Source organism: Choloepus didactylus, chromosome 7 (genome assembly GCF_015220235.1).
Source record: "Choloepus didactylus isolate mChoDid1 chromosome 7, mChoDid1.pri, whole genome shotgun sequence".
Lineage (NCBI taxonomy): Eukaryota > Metazoa > Chordata > Mammalia > Pilosa > Megalonychidae > Choloepus > Choloepus didactylus.
In genome coordinates, this window is record NC_051313.1 from 76,984,217 (window position 1) to 76,999,405 (window position 15,189).

At 36.7% G+C, this 15,189-nt stretch overlaps 1 long non-coding RNA gene across 2 annotated transcripts in view; it reads right to left on the minus strand.

The window, feature by feature from the left end:
• LOC119540232 overlaps positions 1 to 14,356 on the minus strand; it is a 180,867-nt gene extending 166,511 nt beyond the window's left edge. For both annotated transcript variants that reach the window (XR_005218059.1, XR_005218058.1), the window contains exon 1: positions 14,315 to 14,356. This is a non-coding gene — a long non-coding RNA (uncharacterized LOC119540232). The remainder of the gene's footprint in view (positions 1 to 14,314) is intronic.
• Positions 14,357 to 15,189: the final 833 nt, after the last annotated feature.

The following is a 15,189-nucleotide window of genomic DNA, read 5'->3' on the forward strand; positions in this document are numbered from 1 at the left end:
GTTGACAAACGCAATGGTGAACTGTGGTGTATACACAGAAAATTTAGCTGCTACAAGAATGAATGAAGTTATGAGGTGAATGGACATTGAGGACAGTATATTGAGTGAAATAAGCCAGAAATGAAAAGACAAACATTATCATGCCTCACAAATATGGACTAACTATAATGTACAAACTCTGAGAATTGAGTCTGAGAGCATAGGTTGTCAGGGGAAGGCTGTAATGGTTCCTAGATTGTAACCTCTTACAGCAGTTACATCTATTCCTGAGTTGGTAATAGTTATTTCTAAACTCTGAAATGCTGAACTCTTTGTGTATAACCTGGTCTGTCCCTGGAACTTTGGGTATCTGTATGACACCTGAGACTCAGAGCCAGATTCCAGCAGCTATGAATATCAGCATTACTCCATATAGCAAATGTTAAGGAGTGTGAAAAAGAGATCAGACTTCAATTAGAGATATGAATGAAATGGACTGGGTTAGGACTAAGGTAAATCAGACTAAAGGATAAAGGATGATATTGACAGTGTTTTTAAAACTTCAATTTCTGTGTGACATCAAAGGAAAAGATGTTTATTAGGTGCAAAATCTATATATCTGTAACACAGTATAGAATTTAACTTCTATAGTCAGTTTATTCAAACAACATAATTACATGTAACGTTGAATGGGGAGTGAAATCTGGTTGGTTTGTACAGGTTAGTGTGAAACCCCAATACATCCCACAGTAATTTGGTCAGAGAATAAAAAAATGCATTTGCAAAGCCTTCTTGAGGGACTGGGGGAAAATGTGGAAATATTAAATTTCCCCACCTGGGGAATTAATAATATTCTCACGAGCATTAGGGGCTACCAATCTCGAAGGCTGGGCCCTCAATCTTGGTGCTTGCCTTTATGAAGCTTGTTACTGCAAAGGAGAGGATAAGCCTACATATAATTGTGCCTAAGAGTCACCTCCAGAGAAACTCTTTTGTTGCTCAGATGTGGCCTCTCTCTCTAACCCAACTCAACAAGTTAACTCACTGCCCTCCCTCCTATGTGGACATGACTCCCAGGGGTGTAAGTCTCCTTGACAATGTAGGACATGACTCACAGGGATGAGCTTGGCTCTGGCATCATGGGATTGAGAAAGACATCTTGGACCACAAGGGGGAAGAGAAATGGAGCAAAACAAAATTTCAGTGGCTGAGAGATCTCAAATAGAGTTGAGAGTTCTTTCTGGGGGTTATTCTTATGCATTATATAGATATCCCTTTTTAGTTTTTAGTGTATTGGAATAGCTAGAAGGAAGTACCTGAAACTGTTGAACTGCAACACAGCAGCCTTTACTCTTGAAGATGATTGTTTAACTTTACAGCTTACATGGTGTGACTGTGTGATTGTGAAAACTGTGTGGTTCCCACTCCCTTTATATAGCATATGGACAGATGAATAGAAAAATGAGGACAAAAAATAAATGAATAATAGGGTGGGATGGGGGGCATGGGATGTTTTCGGTGTTCTTTTTACTTTAACTTTTATTCTTATTTGTGTGTGTGTGTGATAATGAAAATGCTCAAAAATTGATTGTGGTGATGAATGCACAACTATATGATAGTATTGTGAACAATTGATTGTACACCATGAATGACTGTATGGTATGTGAATATATCTCAATAAAATTGAATTTAAAAAAGTAATAAAGCATATCCGAATTACATTACTTAACTTCATTAGCAAAATCTTTCTAACAACAAATGCTTAAGCACATAAACAAAACTCAAGGAAAGGTAACAAACATATACTTCTGGTGATGTTAATGTTACCATTAATGACAACATATCACATTTTAGGAGTATTGTGCTGTATTTAATAATTTTTTATAAAGCAATAATTATATAGCTTCTAAAATAGCCACACATGACAGGATAGTCATTTTATACTTTTTATTTAGATGCATAAAATCAACAACAACTTGAAAAATTGACAAAAGCCAAACTATATGGTTACATAGAATAAAATAGTTGCATTATATTATATTTCTGAAATCAGTTATGGGGTTTCTGCCATATCAAAAGCCTATACTGTAAAAGAAGTGTTTTTGTATCTTTTACCAAGAGATTCTTTCAAAAAATTTCTAAAAAATAATCTTGAGATCAGATCATTTACTCAAATTTTTCAAACTGCCCCAAAGTTAAGATTATCAATTGATTTTATAAACAATGGACCAAACTTATCAAAAAGTCCCTGGATGAACCAAAGCCCCTGTGACCTTCAGATACTTGTCAGAGTCCACAAACTGTCAGGAAAGAGTATCTTCTGAACTCTTGAGAAAATCCTTCTGATTGTTAATAACTAATGAAGTAAAAAAAGGATAGCATTTGTCTTAGAAAAGTATGCAATAATTTAAAATTAGTAAAGGAAAATTCCATAAAGATTTTGTAAAACAGGTAACTGGAAGGATGTTCTTTCTACCAGTGGGCTAAAAGGTAATGGCACCATCCTGCCAACCTGGCTTCCCGATACAGGCAGCTACCTTTCAGATGTGCATCCCTCTGTTGCAAAGTGAATCAGAAAAGAGAGTGTGGCTAATCAGCAAAAGTCTATCACCATTTCAGAATAGTAGTTCTATTTATGCCTGCCCTAGTGATACTGGGCTAGTAGCATCATGTTACCATAAAACAAATAAAATATTACTACATCTTAACATTGTTAAGTTACTTGATGAGGGTGAGATTTCATACTGTCTGCTGTAATATTGTATGGTATTCTTCATCTGTCATTTACTGAAGGACCATTTCTTGTTGCTGTTGTATTCATTTTATTACATAACTGGATTCTTAGTGCAAATCTGTGAAATTACTTAAGATACCAAATGTTAAGTTAAGCAGCTCTGCTGTGTTACCCTGAATAAGTGCCTCTGCAAAATGGTGGAGTAGGAAGTTTTACAGCTCTCTCCCTCCCCTTAAAAAATGAATGAGCTGGAAAAAGAGATTGAATTAACTAGGTGATAACCTTGGGACCAGATTCAGATTGGACATTTACAACAACTGCAGGAGTGCCAGAGGAGGTGAGAGTTTGGCTTTTGTAAGTGAAAGCTGGAACCAGTGATCAGCACCCCTCCTCAGCCCCATGGTGGCTGGGAAAACAGCCATGACTGGAAATGCTGCCTGGATTCTCCGAGCAGCCAACAAGGCCAGAGCAGGCAGAGGAAACCTCCTCCTCTAAAAGTTGGTGTTTTAGTTTGCTAATGCTGCCAGAATGCAAAGCACCAGAAATGGATTGGCTTTTACAAAAGGGGTTTATTTTGTTACACAATTACAGTCTTAAGGCCATAAAGTGTCCAAGGTAATGCATCAGCCATCGGTTACCTTCACTGCAGGATGGCCAACGTTGTCCAGAAAACCTCTGTTAGCTGGAGTTCTGGTTTCAAAATGGCTTTCTCCCAGGATGTTCCTCTCTAGGCTTCAGCTTCTCTCCAAAATGTCACTTTTAGTTGCTTTTAGGGTATTTTTCCTTTCTTAGCTTCTCTGGAGCAAATGTCTGCTTTCAACAGCCATCTTCAAACTGTTTCTTATCTGCAGCTCTTTTCTCAGGTCCTGTGCATTCTTCAAAGTGTCCCTCTCGGCTGGGGCTCCTCTTCAAAATGTCACTCTCAGCTGCACTGAGTTCCTTCTGTTTGCCAGCTCAGTTATATGGCTCCACTGATCAAGGCCCACCCTGAATGGGTGGGGTCACTCCTCTGTGGAAATTTTCTCATCAGAGTTATCACCTACTGTTGGGTGGGGTGCATTTCCATGCAAACAACCTAATCTAAATGTTCCAACTTAATCCCACTATTATGTCTTCCCCACAAGATTGCTTCAAAGAATATGGCTTTTTCTGGGGGACATAATACATTCAAACCAGCACAGTTGACATTGAGAGTGGTGGTTGGTGAGGGGATTCCTGAAGGACCAGTACAGATGTTGGCATGGGTTTCAGCTCTCTGGGCAGTAACAGCTTCCTGCCTTCCTCCCACCAGAATCTACCAGGACAAAAGGAGTCAATATACCTCTATTTTACTGTTTCCTGGTTAGGCGTTTTGTTTTTGTCTTCAGTTAGTTGATTTTCTTCTTTTTCTCTCTCTTGTGTGTGTGTGTGTGTGTGTGTGTGTGGTTTTTTTTTTTTTTTGGTCTGACAGATGCCTGAGAGACCAGCACAAACACTGGCCTGGGTTTCTGCCCCTAGCAGCAGCTTTGGGCTTCCAATCAGCACATGAGAGACTTCGGAAGTCAGTGGCAGTGCACCTCTTTTTTTTTTTTTTTTTTTTTTTTTTTTTCTTGTTTATGTGTGTGTGGAGAGGGGGGTTGTGTTTGTTAGAATTTTGGGGTTTTTTTTTTTCCTTTTTGCTCTCTTTACTTTTTTATACTTCTTTTTTCTTTTTCCTCCCTCTTGATCTTGGTTTGGTAGATGGAGGAGCAGGAGAACTAGATTTCCAGAGTGACCACAATGTAATACCCAGAGTGTCCAGTTCTCCACAAAAAAATTACAAAACACACAAAGAGACAGAAAAGTATGGTGCAATCATAGGAAAAAAAAGAATTCAATGAAAACTATTCCAGAGGCTCAGTCTCTGGAATTACTTATCAAAAATCTTAGATCACCTCTTTTAAATAGGATCAAAGAACTAAAAGAAAACGGGGCGAACTGATTTTCAACACAGGTACTAAGTGCATGCAATGCAAAAAGAAGAGTCTCTTCAACAAATGATGCTGGGAAAACTGGATATCCATATGCAAAATAATAAAGTTAGAGCCCTACCTTACACCACATATGAAAACCAACTCAAAATGGATCAAGGACCTGAATACAAGAACTAAAACTATAAAACCCTTAAAAAATGTCATAGGAGCAAATCTTCATGACCAGGGATTCAGCAATGAATTGTTAGATATAACACTAAAAGCTTGAGCACCAAAAGAAACAGTAAGTAAATTTTGCTTCATCAAAATTAAAAAATTTTGTGCATCAAATGAAATTATCAAGTAAATGAAAAAAGTCCACTCTGGGAGAAAATAGTTGCAAATTATATATCAAAAAGGGGCTTAATATCTGGAATATATAAAGAACTTTTATAATGCAATAACAAAAAGATAAGCAACCCAATTTAAAAAATAGGCAAATGACTTGATTAGACAATCCTCTGAAAAAGATAAACAAATGGCCAATAAGCACATGAAAAGATGCTCAACATCATTAGCCATTAAAGGAAATGCAGATCAAAACTAAAATGTGATACCATTCACACCCACAAGGATGGTTATTAATTAAAAAAAAAAACAAAAAAACAGAAAATAAGTGTTGGAAAGGATGTGAAAAAAAATGGAACTCTAGTGCCTTGTTGGTGGGAATGTAAAATAGTGCAGATTCTATGGAAAGTAATATGGCAGTTCCTCTAAAAGTTAACTATAGAATTACCATTTGACCAGGTAACACCACATCTAGGTATACACCCAAAGAAACTGAAAACAGTGTCTCAAACAAATACACATACACAAATGTTTATAATAGCATTATTCACGATAGCCAAAAGGTGGAAACAACCAAGTGTCTGTCAACAAATGAATGGCTAAACAAAATGTGGTACATAACACAATGGAATATTCTTCAGCCATAAGAAAGAAGGAAGTTGTAAGACATGCTGCAGTATGGAAGACCCTTGAAAACATTATGCACAGTGAAATAATCAAAGCACAAATGGACAAATATTGTATGATACCACTGATAAGAGATGTTCAGAAATAGAAAATTCATATAGATAAAAAGTAGATTGGAGATTATCAGGGATGGAGGAGGGAAACGGGGGAGTGTTTGGAAAAATAAATAAATAAATAATTTCCTCAAGCTCTCTGGACCTTAGTTTCTTCATCTGTAAATCAAGAATGATAATACCTTTCTTGTAGTGTTGCTTTAAGGTTTTTAAAAATTCCAAAGTAAATCTATAGCATAGAATCTGGCACATAATGCATCACTTAGTAAATCATAGCTATTGTCATTCATTTCAATGTTGTATACTATTGACCCATAGAATGTTAGTAATAAATCTTTAACACTTTTTTTCTAATGGAGAGAAGGTGCACCAAACAACTGGCAAGTGAATAAAATATTGGCTTAAAAAAGTAGTGCTGTTGTTAAATAACACTTTATGATTTCAGATGAAAAAAAAATCTATTTAAAGCCAGCTCAGTTATAGACATGTATGCACAGCAAGTAGTAAAATATCTAAGAAACATGCTGTTTCTGAGTTGCCTAAGTGGCAACTCCACAGTAGTCAATTTCACATCAACAGAAGATAATAGTCCAAATCAGAGTGAGGTTCAAGACCATTTGTGCTCAGTGGACCTCCACCCTGCACTGTAGGTTATACTGTTTGAAAGCTAACCTTGATGCAAACAGCTGAGTTTCACCAGAGTTTGCAGTCTACTCTATTCTTTGTATTACACAGTCCACAAAACTCAAGCCTTGTGCACTCAATAAAATGAAATACAGGCTTTAAAACATCAGAGCCAAATAATGCATGCTAAAGTTGATGGCAAATATTGACCAAGTGCCTGTTGTCTGTGGACCAGAAAAGCAGCAGAACACTCAAAACAAAGCCCCTAACAATCTAACATATTATCTCAGTCATCACAGTAAAATTACTAGCTGTTCACAAAAGCTGCCAAACTGTTCAAGGCAACAGAATTTTTTAATCCAAATTTTAACTCCTGTATTTGCTACCATCTCTCTCCTCTGACCTATTTTATAGGTACTATCCATAATAAGCTTTCCAAAATATTATTCTACACGCCAATTAAAATCATCAATGATTTTCCATAGTTCACAGGACAAAGTCCCCAATTCCAAATCTAACTCCTACCTCTCTGCAATTTCATGTCGTACTCACCTTTGCTTGGACCTACCCCACACTTAAACTTGACTGCTTATTCTGTATCTGTCTTCTTCCCTGTTTAAACTGTTTGGTTTTCTGCCCTTACATTATTGTATAAAAACTCTATCTTTACTTCAATTTCATTACAGCCTCTTCTTTTACATCATGTTGCAAAATCAAACATCAGAGCTTGATAGTCAATATAAATGTGTAGATCCAGAAATTAATGAGTGTTGCAGGAACAGGGAACTAGTATTGCGACTTCATTTTTCAAGAGAAGTCAGAAATATGGGTTTTCATATGAAAGTTCCTCATAGTTAAATGAGTCAAGATTTTTCTGATGAAGTAACTTCAACCTTCACATCATTCCCTCACCAGCCATGCCCCCATTCAGATGCTGACACTCAGGAAGAGGTGCTCTTTTCACACTTCATAAGCACCAGTTTATGGAAGGAAGAAGCAAAACCCAGATTGATTGGGATTAAACATTCACAAGTCAGAAGAATAGGAGCTCAAAATAGATATTACATTCAGTTATAGAAAAAAAATGTATTGCGCAGCTGAGTTTGTAGCCTGAAGGTTTATCTTCCCTGCATGTCTGTGAGTCAGTCCACAAATGTGATCCTCCCCAACAGCCCTATTCTCCATGATTTATCTTTCCTCCAAAATGTTGAGAATGCATTGTTGTGAGCAGATAACAAAGGTGATTTGTATTTTTACCTCTTTCCAGGCTGCCTCCTCAACAAGACTGTAAATGTACTCCCCTATAAGCATGGTTTTGCTGAGGATAATGATTGGAGGAAAGTACTTAAGGTATGAGAGGGAAGCAGGAGGTACAGATAGATACACTGCTTCAAAGGTTGAACCGATTACTCATTTTCAGTAGGAAGGGACCATAACCTTCATTGCTGTCACAAAGGAGTCTGAACAACTCAAAACTGGTGAAGTTATTTTGCAATTCCCATAGCCAAGGCCCAAGGCTTACATTTTTGCCTCTTGCTCACTACCTGCCAAAGTAAATAGAAAATACTTTCTTGGAAACTAATCCCTGCTACATCAGTTTAACATAGCCCTCTCAAAGAAAATAAGTAGGTTTACCCTAAGCAAAGGAACTTTGTAGCCCAAAAGTTTATTGGTAGATACCATGACAAGAATGTTCAATTAAGAAAAGTTTCATATTTGCAACTGATCAAAAAATCTAGGATATAAAAGTAGGAAGAAAGGTTTGACTTTACATAAGTTATTAACTCCTTCCTTGTTTTGTGTCATCACTTAATGAACCCAGTCATGAGAGTGATGCCAAAAATTGTTCCCCAAACATATGGTACTATATTCCCAGCTGTCCCTTGGAGCTTAGGAATTCTATTTTAAAGGAACAGCTATCTTCTTTAAAGTGATGAAATGTGGAATGTTCTGTATACTAACATGATGTCTGGCATCACTTCTTCCTTTATTTTTGTTTTTATGATCTAATGCATCCGAAAGAATGGAACACCAGGGTTTGGATCATGCTGAGATGTCTCACTGTGAAAGGACACTTCTATTCTGCTAGCATTTGCAGGATTGTTTCACGGTATTGACACAGGGCAGCCCTCGTGTTTGTTGGTTTAGGAGGCTTTGATAAATGGTTTCTCTCATAAAACTGTCACTTCTGTTTAAAGGGATAACTGAGCTTTTGTTATCTTGGAAATAGGAACTGTCCCCTGTGATGTGTCATTCAAATAGCCTGAGACATCTGGAGTTTATAACAGCTTGAACCCAAAGATCCTTTTGAGGGAAAGTCCTAGTTCTGCCATTTGAACATTATAAGTCAAGCCAGAAATTCCCTGTGGTTTAGTGAAAAGTAACCCAACAAACCCATCTACAGCTGGGAACAATGCCCTGCAGGGGTCAGTTATTGTCAGGAACCAGCTACTGCTGAGTTTCCACTTTTTCTGCACTACCCTAATATTTTTCTATCCTATATTTAGCCTTTTCCATAAACACTTCGGTTTCATAGAGCAGTTCTGTATTTTTTTAATTTCAGGACAGCCATAATTGCTACTTTAAAGCCTCAGTGTCACACTGCTTATTAAGAAAGACTGATGTAATAGTTTAATCAAGTGTTTTATTTCTGTATTCCAATATTCTTTACCTTAAATATTAAAATCATCAAAATTCAAAAATAGAAGAAAAAACAATCTCCATACCCACCCTGTATCATTACTTTTTAAGTCTAATTTAGGCTATTTTAAACTTTCAGTAAGAGTATTCACAAAGAAAATGTTATATCATATATATATATGTATATGAACTGGTACAATGCATATGCTTTTCTCACTATGCTAATATATCACATGCTTTGTTGAATTTACCCTTCACAACAACCTTATGAGTCAGGAACTATTCTTATCCTAGTTTTTTAAAGGTGAGGGTACTGAGGCTTGGAGGGATCAATGTCACACGCTAAAAAAGAAGCAGGGATTTGGACCCAGCTTTTGGAGCCCCAGCAGCCGTGTCTACACCACCACACTAAGCTGCCACACAATGTGCCTATCACTGAATATGGTCACCAATGCTCCTATACAATGATTAAAACAGTATATCCTGTTTCTGGGCTCAAAAACCCAAAATTGCTAAACTGGGTGAGGGAATCTATCTCTCTGATTAAGTCACATTATCAAGACTGAAGACCTCGTCCCAGGAGCCTAAATTCCCAAAAGCCTGTTTCAAGGGCCTAAATTCAAAGAGGTGAAACTGTGTGTAAACCATTGTCCCAGCCACTCTTATATATCTTCTCATTTAATCTTCAAAAAGACACTGCAGGTGGACTTTAAGTCCATTTTTATAAAAGATAAAAATAAGACTCAAAGAGGTTGTGTAACTTACCCAAGGATACACAGAGAATGGACAGTGAAGCTGTAATTCAAATCCAGATCTCTATAGCTCTAACAATCTTCTACTGGATGGACCCAGGTGAGCCTAGGCCAGTTATAAGCATCAGAAGCCATCATAATGAGGCTGGTTTTATTCTTGGATTTACCACTGCTTACAGTGCTATAACCGCCCAAACGGCATAAAAGTGGGTGGATTCCAAGTTCTAATGATCAGTTGAGAAAGGTTCATATTTACTTATGGACACAGAAAACAATTAGAGGCTGGCAACTGGAGTGAGGTGAAAAAAAAAAAAAGCCAAACCCTTTTTGTGTTCTTTGAAGAAATAGCATATTTTAAATAGTTCTCAGTACCAGTCTAAGACTAAGACTTTTATAGAATGAGATTTTTAAGCAAATGATATTAAACCATTAATGAAAAGCTTCAAAGGTCATCTTCTCATTTTGTGCATCTCACTATTTTTGTACAAATCAAAAACCTAGTAAACATACTTGATATTTCTTTGTCCTCTGCCCCCATATTTAAGTCCTATCCCACATGAAACCCTGCATTTAGAAACTTCATACTTAAAAGAGAGAAAATACCTGCTTGAAATGACATATTAATAGTTCCAAAATTTGACCTTATGTTAGGCACAAAGAAATCCTCAAAAAATTAAAAAATTATAGCTAATACCAACTCTATTCTCTGATCACAATGCAATGATTTGAAAGCAAAAATGGAGAAAGAACTATTAGAGAATGTTAAAATTCTATCTTCACAATTCTTCAAAGTTAGAAAAAAATTACAACCAGAACTAGAAAATGACAATAATGAAAATGCCACAGATGTGAGCCTATAGAATATAACTAACCAAAATATAAGAGTGAAAATAAGTGAATTAAGTGTTTCATCTCAAGAAGCTAGAAAAAGAACAAAAATTTTAAGGAATACAGAAGGAAGGGATTGATAAAGGCAAGACTTTATGAATTATAAATCAGAAAATGAGTCGAACTAACAAATAAATCCAATAATTAGTTCCTTGAAAATAAAATAATAAACTAAATAAACCACTAGCATAATCATTTCAAAAAAAGAGGCAGGGAACAGAGAAACTACAAATAAACACAAATAGAAAAGATGATAGGAGAGCACAAACCCAGAAAAAATAAAATAATTATAAAAAACAAACTATATCAAGCATAACACATGTTCTAGCAGAACTTAATATTCACAAATAAAATATTAATGTGTTCTATTCACTCATACATATAATTATAACCACAGTTAACAAACCCATTCTTCTTAGATGAAATTCCTAATGAATCTAACAATAGAGCTCATAAGAGACCAACATATAACTACTTATGAATAATTACACATTTCAGAAGGTATAAGCAGTGTTCTAGTTTGCTAATGCTGCCAGAATGCAAAACACCAGACATGGATTGGCTTTTATAAAAGGGGGTTTATTTCATTACACAGTTACAGTCTTAAGGCCATGAAGTGTCCAAGGTAATGCATCAACAATCGGGTACCTTCGCTGGAGGATGCCCAATGGCGTCCGGAAAACCTCTGTTAGCTGGGAAGGCATGTAGCTGGCATCTGCTCCAGAGTTCTGGTTTCAAAATGGCTTTCTCCCAGGACGTTCCTCTCTAGGCTTCAGCTTCTCTCCAAAATGTCACTCTCAGTTGCTCTTGGGGCGTTTGTCCTCTCTTAGCTTTTCCAAAGCAAAAGTCTGCTTTCAATGGCTGTCTCTCATCTGCAGCTTCTGTGCTTTCTTCAAAGTGTCCCTCTTGGCTGTAGCTCCTCTTCAAAACAACACTCACAGCTGCATGAGTTCCTTCTGTTATGTCAGCTCATTTATATGGCTCCACTGATCAACTTAGACCCACCCCAAATGGGCAGAACAACACCTCCATGGAAATTATCCAATCAGAGTCATCACCCACAGCTGGGTGGGGTGCATTCCAAAGAAACACTCAAAGAATTACAATCTAATCACCACTGATTACGTCTGCCCACACAAGATTGCATCAAAGATAATGGTGTTTTGGGGACACAATATATTCAAACTGGCACAAGCAGATTGTCTCAAATATCTGTCCCTGAGAAAAAGTCAGAAGCTCATACAATTTTCATATAGTATTGTATGTACTACATTAAGTTCAAAATAGATAATATTAAGAACAGTGAAGGGTCTGAGATTTCCCCCACTTGTGTAAACTAACAAGTTAACCTGCCACAGTTTTATGGATGGTTGCAAAAGACATGAGATAACTGGGTTAGAGACAACTTTATTACATACGGTACAGCAGATAGCATGAGCTTTACATTCACAATGGTTCTTTTCAGCCACCAATTCCCAAGGGGATTACATGGGCGGGTCCAAGTGGATGCTACTCACACAGTGCATTTGTATCACACTGGGAACTCTGAGCACAGGAAACCCCAATCTTCTATAAGGGTGTTTTGAGCCAAACACCCTTTGACCCAGAGGAAGACATTATCTCTATCATTCAAGGCTGTTTGCTATTAAAAAATTTTTGAATATAGTCCAGAACAAAAGATGTCAGTGTTGCTGCTCACAAAACATGTAGAAACACACGAGATCCATGGAGGATTATCTCCCAACAAATAACACATTATATAATCATTTATTTACCACATAAAATATCAATTTAACAAGATTAAATACTCAAAAATGCACACAATTCTTATAACCGGGTAATACCCAATACCTGGAAGTGTCACCATTCATAAATTATCAGGCATGGTTTTCTCCTGTGTATCAGTTAACTCTGTGTAATAAACCACCCCCAAATTCAGTGGTTAAAAACAATGGTATACGTTTCTCATGATTCCATGATTGGCTAAGTACTCTACATTCAGCTGAAGGCCTAACTCTCTTAGAAGGCCCAAGATAGCCTCACTCATGGATCTAGCAGATGGTGCTGGCCGTAAGTGGTGCACCTCAGTTATCCCTCATGTGGTGCTCATGCATCTAATATGGTATCTGAGCAGCATTCACAGAAGGAGAAAGGCCTTGCACAACATAACTTTTTCCCGCATTCCATTAATCAAAGCAAGTCACAAAGACAGCCTGGATCCAAGGGACTGGGAAATGGATTCATCTTCCTAATGAAGATGCTGCAAAGAATTTGTGACCAAATTTTTTCTACTACAACATAACTCCTGAATGTTTGGAATTTATTAAAAGAGAAATCATGCAAAAACACCTGAAAATTGGAGAAATTTAATAAAACTGGGCTCTGATGAACCAGTGTGGCTCATTGTAAAAATTATGGCAGGAAAATATTAATTTTACGGAATATTAATCATGAAGAAAAGTTTACATAGTAAAAATTCTCAGCCATTCTGGTTAAAGAAACTTAAACAATTTCCTCTACTACAGAAGTTCCCACCATTAATTGATCTGAAAACCCTTATTTTGGTAAAATAGCTCACTGGTCTAGTGTTCTATACAATGCAATTTGGGGAAAGATGGTATAATAAAAAATGTGAGCTTTCAAGTACAACAGACCAAGTTTTGAATAAGCATTGCCACTTATGAACTTCTGTCTTGGAAAAAAGTTTTAACCTTTCTGAATTCTCTCTGATTCCCTATGCAAAAAACTCAAGGCTTGTTGTGAGGACTGAGTGTGATAAAGTATGTAAAACAACTTGTACAACATTCAACAGACAATTGATAATCATAAAGTACTATTCTTTTTCCTTATCTTAAAATTGGCTTGTTTATTCATTTATGTTCCTGTCCTTGCCAACTCTATATACAGAGGAATTTACCACATCTACTTTGTAGTAAGGATGTATATTTGGGTAATCAATATAAAGACATTAGTAAGTTATTATCTGCTTTTGTGTAATATATCTAAGATTTCCCATCTCTCCTTAATAATGCATCTGTCATTTTCCTTGGGCATTATGATGGTTAAGCTCATGTGTCAACTTGGCTAGGTTCTGGTGCCCAGTTGCTTGGTCAAATAAACACTGGCCTGATTGTTACTATGAGGGTGTTTAGTGGACTTAAATCATTAGATAGTTGATTGCATCTATGACTGATTATATCTAAATCAACAAAGGAGATTGCCTTCAGCAAGGGGAGAACTTTTTCAGCTAATCAGTAGAAGGCCTTAAAGGGAGAACTGATGATTTCAGCAGTCAGAAAGACTTTATCTCTATTCCAGATAGCCAGCTTTTCCTGAGGAATTCATGTAACTCCTATCAGTTCTTTTTCTCTGGTAGAACCCTGACTAATATAGACATATATAGAATATTTCCTAAAGTTGATAGAGAAAATGATAAACTTACCTTTAAAAGGTGGCTCAGAGCTCACAATGCAAGCTGTCATCTTTTAAAACTTAATATCTAATGGAATATAGCATTTCAAATCAAAGAACTTAGAGGGCAGTGGAAAGAGAAGGAATTGCGTCAACTGGGGGTGACTCAGGATAAAAGAAAAGAAGGGTACACACATTCGGGAAGAGGCAGAAGACACGAAAAAAAAAATAATTAAGAAGTGATTATAGAGAAAATAATTCTCTTACCCAGCATTCTGGGAGAGCTGTCTAGGGTTCTTTACAGGAAGCATAAGTTGAGAGCCAGGGAATAGCCACTTCAGACCCTTGGGGAATCCTGGAAGTTGTGATTATAGTGGATCACAGTGCAAGCTCACAAAAGCCTGGTGAGGATTGCTGCAGGGGATCATAGCTTCCTCTAGACAGGTGGGAAAGGGTTTTCTGCAAGGCATCAGGATTTGAGGACTGGTGTTTGAAAGGACTAGCTCTAAACACAGTATCAGCCTCCTGTCTTATAAAGCTGTCTCCAGCACACCCCCTGGAGAGAGCTGAAGTCAGCACTGTGTCGTATTACACACGGCTGGGAAAAAGCAAGTCTTGAAATACAAGGCAGCCATCAGAGTCCCCTACGGGTGAGAAAAATAGGCTTTCAAAAGTGGAAGTTACCCAAAGATTCTCAATGCTTATTGTTTTATTGAAAGTTTGACATGCAGATTACATGATCTTTTAAAACAAATCTCTCAAAATATATTCACAATAAGAATACCTATTCTTCCATGTTTTAAATCTCCCTATGTGTTCTATAAACTGTCTTAATTTCTAAAAAATATGTTCTAGAAAATATGTATTGAAAAACAATCTACAAAAACACATTCCTGGGGATATTCACCTTTGAAAATGCACTGGTCTAGGAGTTAAGTGCAATATTAAATATAAAATAAGAATAGTTCAAAAAATGTCATGGTTAAATTTAAGACAAATTTGTAGTCTTTGAATCCTTTCTTCAATTCCTTTACATCCATTAGAATAAAGAGTTATCTTTGTTTTACTCTTGCTTATCTATATTCTGAAATAAATATACAAGTCTCTTCAATCCTTATTTTCTTCACTTTAGGAATCCTTCC